The 11,875-nt window shown below is 45.5% G+C and overlaps 1 protein-coding gene across 2 annotated transcripts in view; it reads right to left on the reverse strand.

Moving 5' to 3' along the window:
• Phf20 (PHD finger protein 20) overlaps positions 1-7,901 on the reverse strand; it is a 106,596-nt gene extending 98,695 nt beyond the window's left edge. Inside the window, exon 1 of one of the 2 annotated variants that reach the window (XM_028775333.1) lies at positions 7,745-7,901. The gene's annotated coding sequence lies outside the window, so the exon portion shown is untranslated. Of the gene's footprint in view, positions 1-3,497; positions 3,521-7,744 lie in introns of those variants that run through there. The other variant, XM_028775334.1, reaches the window with a different exon arrangement.
• Positions 7,902-11,875: the final 3,974 nt, after the last annotated feature.

Consider the following 11,875-nt stretch of genomic DNA (forward strand, 5'->3'; position numbering starts at 1 on the left):
GGCAGGAAGATTTCACAGCAGCCAGAGTTATACAGCAAAACCCATTTCAACAAAATAAGAAAAAAAGAGCTGGAGAGCTAGCAGCCAGTGCTCTTTCTAGTGCTCTTCCAGAGGACGGGGGTTCAAGTCCCATCACCCTCATGGCAGTTCACCACCTTCTCTAACTGCAGTTCCAGGGGATCCAACACTCTCTTCTGCCCTCCATGGGCACTGTATACACATGGTGCACAGACATACATGCAGGCAAAACACACTACTCTATAGACCCAGGCTGGTGAACTCACAGAGATCCATTTGCCTCTGCCTCCTGAGTGCTAGGATTTAAGTCATGTGCCACCACTACCCGTTCCCCCTCACTTTTTTTTTTTTTTTGATTTTTCGACACAGGGTTTCTCTTATAGCCCGGGCTGTCCTGGAACTCACTCTGTAGACCAGGCTGGCCTCGAACTCAGAAATCCGCCTGCCTCTGCCTCCCAAGTGCTGGGATTAGAGGCGTACAGCACCACCGCCCGGCGCACCCCAAATCTTAAAACAAAGAGCAAAACTGCTTTTTGTGTTGTTTGAGACAGAGTCTCCCCTAACCTAGGCTGACCTTACTAGGCAGCCAAGGATGACCTCTGAACTCTTGGTTCACCTGTTTTTCACCAAGTGCTAGAATTGTAAGCCCTAAGTATATTCCACTCCATCTGACTGCAAATTGCCTTTCACCTTTAAAATGTCATGTTATTTGCCTTGCTAATTAAAAGGAAGGAAAAAGGGCAGGGAGGAGGTAAGGACCCAGGCATGATAGTACATGCCCGTCATCTCAGACCTCAGGAGGGATAGACTGGATGATTCTCACAAGTCTGAGGCCAACCTGATCTACACAGGCAGAGCCTGTCTCAAAAACACAAAAACAAAAAGAAAGAGAAAAAAGGGGTTGGGGGGGGGACTGAAGCGATTGCTCAGTGGATAAAATCCTTGCTGCACAAGCAGAAAGACTGGAAAGCTCACCTGTAACCCAACCCAGCACAGCTCAAGAGATAGGCAGATCCCAGGGGCTCTCTGGCAAACTAATCTAACCGAAATGGAGAGACAGAGTTCAGTGAGAGATCCTATCAAAAAATAAGATGGAGGGAGATGGAGCAATGGCTCAACAGTTAATAGCAATAGCTACTCTTCTAGAGGTCCCAGGTTCAATCTTGCACCCACATAACAGCTCACAGCTGTCTAACTCCAGTTCCAGGGGATACTACGCACTCTTCTGGCCTCACAGGGCACTGCATGCATGAAGGACACATACATCAAGGCAAAACAAGATAGTTTTTTTTTTAATTAAGTAAAATTGAAAAATAAAGAATAAACAAGGTGGGAAAAAGAAAAGAAAAAAATTACATTAAAAAGTACATAAATTTTGTTTTTAAAAGGTGCGGTGGCGCCGGGCGGTGGTGGTGCACACCTTTAATCCCAGCACTTGGGAGGCAGAGACAGGCAGATTTCTGAGTTCAAGGGCAGCCTGGTCTACAGAGTGAGTTCCAGGACAGCCAGGGCTACACAGAGAAACCCTGTCTCAAAAAAACAAAAACAAAAAAACCCCAACAACAACAACAAAAAAGGTGTGGTGGCACACACCTTTAGTCACAGCACAGAAGGTGGAAGCAGTTGATCTCAGTGAGTTCCAGGCCATCATGGTCTCATATAGCCAAGTTCAAGCCAGTCAGGTCTCCATAGTAAACCTTAGTTTCAAAATGAATAAATATATGAATATAAAGGGGCTAAAGGCTTGAGGAAGAATCTTGGCTTCTAAAAATCCAAACATGTCACACATATATACTAATAATAAATTAAAAAGCTGAGTGTGGAAGGAAAACACCTAAAATATGCATTATTTAAAAGCATTTACAAGAAAATATGGTTTTAGCCGAGCGGTGGTGATGCACGCCTTTAATCCCAGCACTTGGGAGGCAGAGGCAGGCGCATTTCTGAGTTCAAGGCCAGCCTGGTCTACAGAGTGAGTTCCAGGACAGCCAGGGCTACACAGAGAAACCCTGTCTCAAAAAAAAAAAAAATATATATATATATATATATTTATATATGGTTTTATATACAACATACAGCCTAAAACCGAACAGCTTAGTGATCCTAATGATGCAGAGGCAGCTAACACTGAATGGAGAACTCATGTCCAACTTCTAATGTCAGGTAGTTCTGAATGAAGCCCAACCCAGGACTGACAGAGCACATAGAGCAGAAGAATGTTGATCCTGGGTGTGAAGACAAGCTGGCTATTTGTCTAGAAAGGAGACCATGGCAGCAGAAGTGACTTGGGACAAGGGGACCACTGGCAGTCCGCCTACTGAAGCATGAGAAGGAAATCAGACCTGCTACTAGGCCACTGGATTTCTAAACAAAGTCCCTACAGATTCCATGAGAGTGGACTTTGAAATAATCAACTGCTCAGCATTCGGCTGGGGAGAATGAGCTCCTGAGAACAGGAAGTGATTTGCCTGAGGTCACACATGAGTGTAAGAGCTGGGACCACTGCCAGATCCAGATCAAATCTGTCACTGAAGATAATCTGACATTCCTGTGAGAAGTGGAGGGGCTGGGGGAAGATCAGGGACACAGAATAGTCTAGTCATTCAGGTTGGTCCTGATCAGGGCCTGGAACAGGATCACATTGGAAAAGGGCCAGGAAAGCTAACAGGGAAACAGATACTAATGATTTAAGAGGTTCAGAATGGAAAAAACCCACTGAGAGCTGGGCTTTAGTAGCACATGCCTAAAATCCTAGCACTTGGGAGGAAGAGGCAAAAGGATCAGTTCAAGGCCAGTGTAGGCCACTCATAAAAGAACCTAGCTTAAAAATATAAAGGAAAGAAATATCCCCTAAAATACAAGAAGAGATTACTACAAACTTAAGACCTCATCAAAGGGTGTCCACAGCTCACCAGGATTGCCTTCTGGAGCCTTTTACTGATGAACCAGCAGCTTCCATTCAAGAACAAGCACCTAGCTTCAGCCTGGCCTTTATCAGGTCTATTTGAAGAACTCTGAAAAACTCCAGCCACTTGAAGTAGGGTATCTTGACTCCCTTCTCACAATAACAAGAGGAATCAGAAACAAGCTGGCTAAGCAGTACTTACTGGAATGATTCTATGTCAAAAAAATTATCCATCAGAGCTTAAGAGAGAGAAGCTCAGAAGACAAGCACTTCTCTTGAATGTACCATACATATCCTGGTTCAAGCCTCAACACCTCAGGACAAAAAAAAAAAAGTTCACATTAAAAGCACATATATTTAAGCAGTTAACTCTAGCAATATACAGAGAAAACAGTATATTTTGTAGAAGGTTTAAAAGCCAAAGGTTAGCTAGGAACAGTGGCAACTATCTATAGCACCAGAACATAGGGTTAGGGTGATTAGAGCAAGGCTGGAGAAATGGCTCATGGGTTAAGAGTACTGGTTACTCTTGAGAGGACCTCAGTTCAATTCCCAGCATCCACAAAGCACTCACAATGGACCGTAACTTCAGTTCCAGGGGATCCAACTCCTTCTTCTGACCTCTGTGGGCATCAGACATGCATGTGACAAAGATACGTTTATGCAGGTAAACACAAAATTAAAGTCTTTTGTCCTCCCCCCCCAAAACTAAAAAAGGGAGGGAAAAAAGAAACTGGGCGTGGTAGTACAAACCAGTAATCCCAGCACTTCAGCACTCAAAGGACTGAAACACGTATGTTCAAGCATAGCCCCAGGCTACGTACATAACTGAGGACAAGCTTCTATCTGAAGACAAAGAACTTGTACAAGCTTTAAGAGATGCAAGTCTGGCTGGCAATGGTGGTTCATGCCTTTAGTCCCAGTACTCAAAAGGCAGATATCTGAGTTTAAGGCTTCAAGGCCAACCAGGAACTATATAGAATGAGTTCCAGGACAGCCAGAGCTATAGAGAAACTGTCTCAAGAAAAAAAAAAAAAAAGGGGTGGGGGGGTTGGGGGTGAACTAAGGGAAAATGGAAAACAATACCCTTAGCATTTGGTTAATGATTAGTTTTGTTTTCACTGAGCACTCTCCAGCTGTCTATGGAAATCTGATGTGTAGTCCCTTAATCTTAACACCACCCAAAAACTAGAATAGTATATACTCAGACCCCATCTTCCACCCACTAAATCAGAGTGAGCATTTTAACAAGACAGGCCGGAAATTGGAATGTGCATTCCAGGATGAGAAGCTAGAGTGTAGGCCCTAAGGGTGAACTTACAGCACTACACAGATGAAGCAGAAATGGCCAAATAAAGAGACAAAGTGCCTGTTGACTTCAGCAGACTATATTTTATTAGGTACTACTCAGACAGACCGCCATTTTTTTTTAAAGAAATGTAGTACTAATAATGAACATAGGATTTCTTTCCCTTTTGAATAACACAACTAAATTCTAGGGCTTTAGTAAACAAAAAATGTGAAGTAGCTTAGCTGTTCCAAAAACACAATGATGGACAATTTTATTCAAGTTTTGACACTAAGTTCGGAGCACTTCCCCACAAGTCCCATTAATTCCTACAGGCTCCCGGGGGTACCATTAAATCCCCCAGCATCCCAAGGAAGCAGGTGCCTGGCAAATGTCCAGTTTCTAAATGAGATTCAGAACTTGGTCTTGAGATGCTGTATTTCTCCCCTGTCCTACTGGTATAAATTCCCAGATCCAAACTCCCTCCCCCTCCCAAAAGCCTCCAGCAGCTGCATACTCAAGTACATCCCAAAAGGAAGAAAGGTCAGCAGGAGTCATTATCCCCTAAGCATTTGAAACTCCAGCTGTGGAGAAATGAATCAGCAGCAAGGCCTAAAAGCACCATGCAAAAATCTAGAGAGGGGTGAGAAATTAGAGGACCTACTGAGGTAGGCTCCTAGGAGACATGATGTCCCAGGTGTAGATTTGTTTGTTTGGGTTTTTTTTAGATGTTTGGTTTTTGAGGCAGGGTTTCTCTATGTAGCCCTGACTGACCAGGAAGTCAAGAGCTCTCACCTGCCTGTCTGTGCTCCACCACCCCTGGCTGCAACACTGTTTCCCATGCTTAAGAGCAAGCCCAGCCCCTACACGTGCCAGGCCAAGGACTCCATCACTGGGCTACAGCTTTCAGCCCAGATGACTTTTCTTGATCAGAAGAACTAATGAGCCCGGCAGTAGTGGCGCATGCCTTTAATCCCAGCACTTAGGAGGCAGAGGCAGGTGGATTTCTGAGTTCAAGGTCAGCCTGGTCTACAGAGTGAGTTCCAGGACAGCCAGGGCTACACAGAGAAACCCTGTCTTGAAAAACTAACTAAATAAATAAATAAATAAACTAATGAAAGGTAGTTATGGTCTAGAAAGCATACAATACTAGAAAAGTCTCTGAAGCCCTCACCCAGAGAACATGGAGATTAAAAGGAGTCAGTCTGCAGTGATGGGCCTTTAATCTCAGCACTCAAAAGGCAGAGGAAGCTGGATCTCTGTTGAGTTTGAGGCCAGCCTGGTCTACAGAGCTAGTTCCAGGACATCCAGGGTCCCAGGGCTACACAGAGAAATCCCGACTCAAACTTACAGAAAGTAAAGCACCAGAGGATTAAGAGTTTCAAGAATAACCAAAAATTACTAGGGGATTCCTCTTTCTATTTTGACTCCAGAACAACTCAGGAGTCCTAGTCTAGTGGCCACATCCAAGGAGGATGATGCTTGAAGAAGAGAATCAGTATCATCACCAGATAAACAGAACACTGTCCAACAGGAACCAGAAACCAGGAAAATGTCTGTACAGACTGTGAGCCAAAAAAGAATTCCTGTTTGCAGAAAAACAAACTACATAAAAAAAGTCATGTGAACCAGGCATGGAAGTTCTTGCCTGGGCCCTAGCACATGTAAGGCAGAGGCAGGAAGGTTCAAAGCCAACCTAGCTACCTACTAAGTTCCAGGATAACCTAACTACCCAGTGAGACAATACCTCACAACAAACAAACCACATGCACAAAAGGGCATCCTATCAGGGAAGAAAGGTTCAGGGTGGAGTAATTATAAGAACTGCCCTGAGGGGAATAAAAAAAGAAGAGGCCACAAAATGTTTTGCAGCTATGCACTCAAGAGAGGAAGGAAGACCAAAGAGGTACATACACGACAGAGCCCAGGAGAGCACATAACGGGGAATGTGGTTCCAAAGAGGGAAGGAAACTGAAGACTGAAACTATCTTGATGGCAGAAAAGCTAGAAAGAAAGAAAAAGACAGACAGGCAGGCAGGCAGGAGGGGGGTGGGGAGAGGAAAGAGCACCAGTAATCTCAGCACATATCCAACCAAGACTGCATGGTAAGTTCCAAGATAGACAGATACACAGCAAGAACAGGTCTCAAAAAAGGAAGACTGGCTAGCCAGACGGCTCAGCACTTGCAGCCGAGAACCACCACCTGAGCTTGCTCCCGAAGACCCACAAACTGGAAGCAGGAGTAACTTCCTGCGACTTGCCCTGTTATCACCACATGCATGTTATGGCATATGTCAAATAAACACGGGTTTTCAACTAGGAAAAATAAAAAGGAAGCTGTGAGAAAATGGGGGCGGGGAGGAGGCGGGAGATGCTCAAGACTGACCACATCTAGGAATGGAAGGATCCAGGAGAAATGTGTACCCAGAAGCGCTTGCTGCACCCCAAGTATGTTTCCTGCTAAAAGAGGTGAATCTCAAACCATAAAGGGACACAGAAAGCAAAGACACTCTCAGATAGGAAAACAAGTCTGCCCCCGAGAAACAAGTTAGCTTGGAAAAGTGCAACCCCAAGGAAAGACTTAAGGACAAGTCACTGAATCCTCTTACAGGTGAAATTGAAAACTATGTGCCATAAGCATCAGGATTTGGAGAAGAACTTGAAAGGGATGCACATTCCAGACTGAAGGACTAAGAAAAAAAAGAACTGACCCCCAAATTCACTAACTTCTGAGAACATACCAGATCTGAGGCCTGGAAAGAAGAGTTCCTCCTCGGGGTTGTGGGATGTAATAAAACATTCTATAACTTTGCTCAGTGACCTGATTTCTGAGGAACCTATGAACGGACTGAACCCCAAACTGAAAAGGGAGAAATGTTAATGATGTTTGAATATGGGAGTGTTCCCTCAGTATGGGGGAGCCAAGAAAAGAGTATGACTTCAGTTCGTTTTTAGGGACGGTTAGAAATTGAGAGAAAATTCCAAGACAAGAGCTTAAGGAAGGGGACGCCCAGATTTTCCAAACTACAGAGAAAGGGGACACTCCCATATACAGGGTCTTGAGGAAAGGGTGTGCTTCCCAGATCAGGATAAGAAAGGCACTACACGAAAACCCGCCCCCCGCGGCAGAGTCAGCAGCTTAGGCCTTCCCCTATCTCGCAGGCTAAGCAGGGGGTGCAGCCTCGGCACCCCTCCCCACCCCCACTGGCCCGTTCCGCGCCCCGGGCCCGCACCTCGCGGCCCAGCCCCCTCGGGCCCCGCTGATTGGCCTGGGACGCAGTCATTCCCGCGGGTAGCTGCAGTGATTGGGCGGCGCTCGCACGCCGCCACGCTCTCAGCAGCGGTCCCCGGGCCTCCCTCCGGGGCTGGGTGATCCGGGGGCCACTCGGGGAACGGGACTGAGCCAGGGTCCCACAGTGGCCGGGGCGTCCGTCCCCGGTCCCGCCCGCACAGCGCGCGCGCGGCACGGGGCCTCCCCCCGACACGGCCCCAACCAGCTGGCTTCGCGTCGCCGCGCTTCGCCACGAGCTCACCTCACAGCCCCGCTCCTGCTGCGCCGCTCCACACCAACCGACAGAAGGACTGTGCGCGCTGCGCACCACGTGACCCCGGGGACGCGCCCAGCGTATCCCCCGCCCCCCACACACACGCACCATCTCCACCACCGAGTGACGCAGCCGCCCGACAGCCCCGCCCCGGGCCCCGCCCCACCCGGTCACCAGGACTACAGCGCGAGCAGGCCACGCCCACCTCCCTGACGCGGGAACACCAAGTCCGCACTCACCCGTGACCGCTGAGGTCACCAGAAGCAGCGGCCTGGATGCTTCCCATCTGCCCTCTTAATTCTCTTTCTAAATGCGTCTGGAAGTCACACACTTCCCTCTACCCCCTCTGTCACCACTCTCCACGAAGATCGTAGTCTTTACAGCTCACTACTTTACCTCTTCCAATCCGCTCTTCACACGCAAGGGCTTCTCAAAACGACTTGCTTCCTTCTCCAGAAAAAGAGCTAAGTCTTCAAGATCGATTGTCACCAGGCTTTCACGTTCTCACACATCCAGTCCCCGCCCTCTGTGCTCTGCCTCCTTCAAGCCCTCTTCTGAACCTTCTCACCTCTGCTTTTGCGTTCATCCCTAGAAAAGGATTCCAGCCGGGCAGTGGTGGCGCACGCCTTTAATCCCAGCACTTGGGAGGCAGAGGCAGGTGGATTTCTGAGTTCGAGGCCAGCCTGGTCTACAGAGTGAGTTCCAGGACAGCCAGGGCTACACAGAGAAACCCTGTCTCGAAAAACAAAAACAAACAAACAAACAAACAAAAAAGGATTCCAACGGGGGACTGGGAGCTGAGGAGAAAAAGAGCTGTATTCTGTCAGCAGGGAGCAAGGTCCAAGATGCAGCCACAAGAAAAGAGAGGTTTTCCCAGTGGGTCTTAGCAAATGCCAACGACAGGTGTTAAAATTGCTAATTACTGAGGCAATCATGATTTGATTTGACACTGGAAGCAACCAAACTTGCACTTCTTAAATCGTAAGTCTAATCACATCCTGTCCCTACACTACTTAATCAATCTAAATCCTATGCCTTTGCTCATCTAAACACACTTTCTTCCGTTTTTCTTGTTTTTTTTTTTTGTTTGTTTGCTTGTCTAGTTTAGTTTAGTTTAGTTTCTTTTGAAATAGTTTCAGTGTGCAGTCTTGGCTAGTCTGAAACTCAGTACATCGACAAGGTTAGCCTTGAATTCACAGTGATCTACATTTCTGCCCCTTACATACTGAGATTAAAGTTGTCATCCACACAAAAGCATAGCTCTCCAATCTAAAGGATTAAGAGATAGTTTGTAGAACCAAAGTATAATTATCAGACCCTGGAAAAATACAGATTCAAATTATCCTTCTTTTTTTTTTTTTTTTTTTTTTTGGTTTTTCGAGACAGGGTTTCTCTGTGTAGCCCTGGCTGTCCTGGAACTCTCTCTGTAAACCAGGCTGGCCTCGAACTCAGAAATGCGCCTGCCTCTGCTTCCCAAGTGCTGGGATTAAAGGCGTGCGCCACCATCACCCGGCTCAAATTATCCTTCTTAATGGAAGTAGTTTCATGGAGTTTTATAGAAACAAAACACAACACTTGGGAGGCAGAGGCAGACGGATATCTGAGTTCGAGGCCAGCCTGGTCTACAGAGTGAGTTCCAGGACAGCCAGGGCTACATAGAGAAAGCCTGTCTGGAAAAACCAAAAAAGAAAAAGAAAAGAAACAAAATAAAGAAAGATATAAACCAAGGCATTTAAAATTTTTCAGTAGTATGGGGAGGGGGTGAGGTGAGGGGTTTTCAGAGAGGAAACCAGCAAGAGGGATAACATTTGAAATATAAATAAATAAAATGACCAATATTTTTTTTTTTTTAAAATCTGTTAGTTGGGCTGGAGAGATGGCTCAGTGGTTAAGAGCACTGACTGCTCTTCCAGAGGTCCTGAGTTCAATTCCCAGCAACCACATGGTGGCTCATAACCATCTGTAATAGGATCTGATGCCCTCTTCTGGTGTGTCTGAAGAGAGCGACAGTGTACTCATGTATATAAAATAAATAAATTTTAAAAAAAAATCTGAGCCGGGTGGTGGTGGCACACGCCTTTAATCCCAGCACTTGGGAGGCAGAGGCAGGTGGATTTCTGAGTTCGAGGCCAGCCTGGTCTACAGAGTGAGTTCCAGGACAGCCAGGGCTACACAGAGAAACCCTGTCTCGAAAAACCAAAAAAAAAAAAAAAAAAAAAAAAAAATCTGTTAGTAGAGTCCAGGTGTGGTGGCTCCTTTAATCCCATACATAGTAAATTCTAGGACAGCTGGGGCTATGTAGAGAAACCCTCTATCGAAAGAGTCAAAACAAAACAAACAACAACAACAAAAGCCACATTAGTAGACACCATGTGGTAGCATTCTTAGCCCTTCCATTGGTGGAGAACAGGGCTTTGTTAATTATACCATTAAAAGTTTATCTTTTATCAGGATCCTAGATCTGACACACAGGTGGGCTCTTTAGAGAGCCCAAGAGAAACCAGCCCTGAGACCTGCAACATTCCAAACCCTCCACAGTCACTGTTGTCAGCAATCTGGCTCTGGAGGCCTAGCTGGTTTTGTTATCAGGAATTCTTCACAGTGTGATTCATAGGACAGCACCCTGACCCCTTTCTTTTTCAAACAAGGTCTCAGGAGCACAGGCTGTCCCTTGGCCTTCCAATTGCTGGACTTGCAATCATGAGCAACCATGCTCAGCTCTCTTCTGCTAGTTTCTCTTTTCTGAATTATCTTTAAATTGGCTGGGTGTGATGACACAGACCTTTAAAAGAATACTCTGGAGGCAGAAGCAGACATTAGTTCTATGAGTTCAAGGCCAGCCTGTTCTATACAGTGAGTTCCAGTCCACCCAGGGCTATACAGAGAGACCCTCTCTCTTCTTACATTTATTTGTTTATTTTACTGTATGTGTATGTGCACACACATGCTTAGAAGACTCATATGTGGAAGTCAGAATATAAGTTGCATAAATCAGTTTTCTCCATCTTCTGGATGCCCAGGTCCTTCTGTATTTATTTATTTATTTAGGTTTTTTGGAACAAGGTTTCTCTGCCTAGTTCTGGCCGTCCTGGAACTCAGAGATCCACCTGCCTCTGCTCCCAAACACTAAAATTAAAGGTGGGCATCCCATGCCCAGGTAAAGAAGATACTCCAGTTATTCACTGGTGTTTTTGTTTGTTGATTTGGTTTGTGTGTATGCGGTTTTTTGCCTTCATACATGTCTGTGCACTACATGCATGTTTGGTGCCTGCAGAGCCAGAAAAGGGCTTTGAGTCCCTTGAGAATGGAGTTACAGATGTTTATGAGCTGCCATGTGGATGCTGGGGATGGGATTGAACCCAGTTCCTCTGGAACCATGGCCAGTGCTCCTAACCTCTGAGCCCTCTCACGAGCCCCTCTGCTCTCATTTTCTATGTTTGTTTGTTTGTTTGTTTTTTGTTTTTCTGCCTCTAGGCCTTTGAAAAGACTATTGCTTTAATGTTTTTTTATTTGTATTTTTGGATCTCCTTATTTATTTCATGCATATGCAACCATGCTTTCCTAGCTGTTACTATTTTTTTTTTAATAAGGCTGGCAATTTTTTTTTCTTTGTTCATTTTTCAAGATAGGGGTTTCTCTGTGTAGCCCTGACTGTCCTGGAACTCACTCTGTAGACTGGGATGGCCTCGAACTCAGAGATCCACCTGCCTCTGCCTCTCAAATACTGGGATTAAAGGCATAGGACACCACAGTCTAGCACGGGTGGCAGTTTTTTAAGGGGGAGGGATTATAAGGCTGACCTCATGTTACCAGTCTCAGTTTCAAATCTCAGTAAGATTCCACCTTATCTAGAAGTGCTCCACTAGTTAGTCTACGGGATTTTAATATCAAATTCAACATAAAGGGACATTTAGATGAGGAACATGGATGGAGTTGTAGCTCTTAGCAATACAAAGAACGATATATTAGTTGAGATATGTATGTGATGTATATGTATATGATGTACATGTATATGATGTACATGTATATGATGTACATGTATATGATGTATATGATGTACATGTATATGATGTACATGTATATGATGTACATGTATATGATGTACATGTATATGATGTA

Source organism: Grammomys surdaster, unplaced genomic scaffold (genome assembly GCF_004785775.1).
Source record: "Grammomys surdaster isolate TR1022 unplaced genomic scaffold, NIH_TR_1.0 254, whole genome shotgun sequence".
NCBI lineage: Eukaryota > Metazoa > Chordata > Mammalia > Rodentia > Muridae > Grammomys > Grammomys surdaster.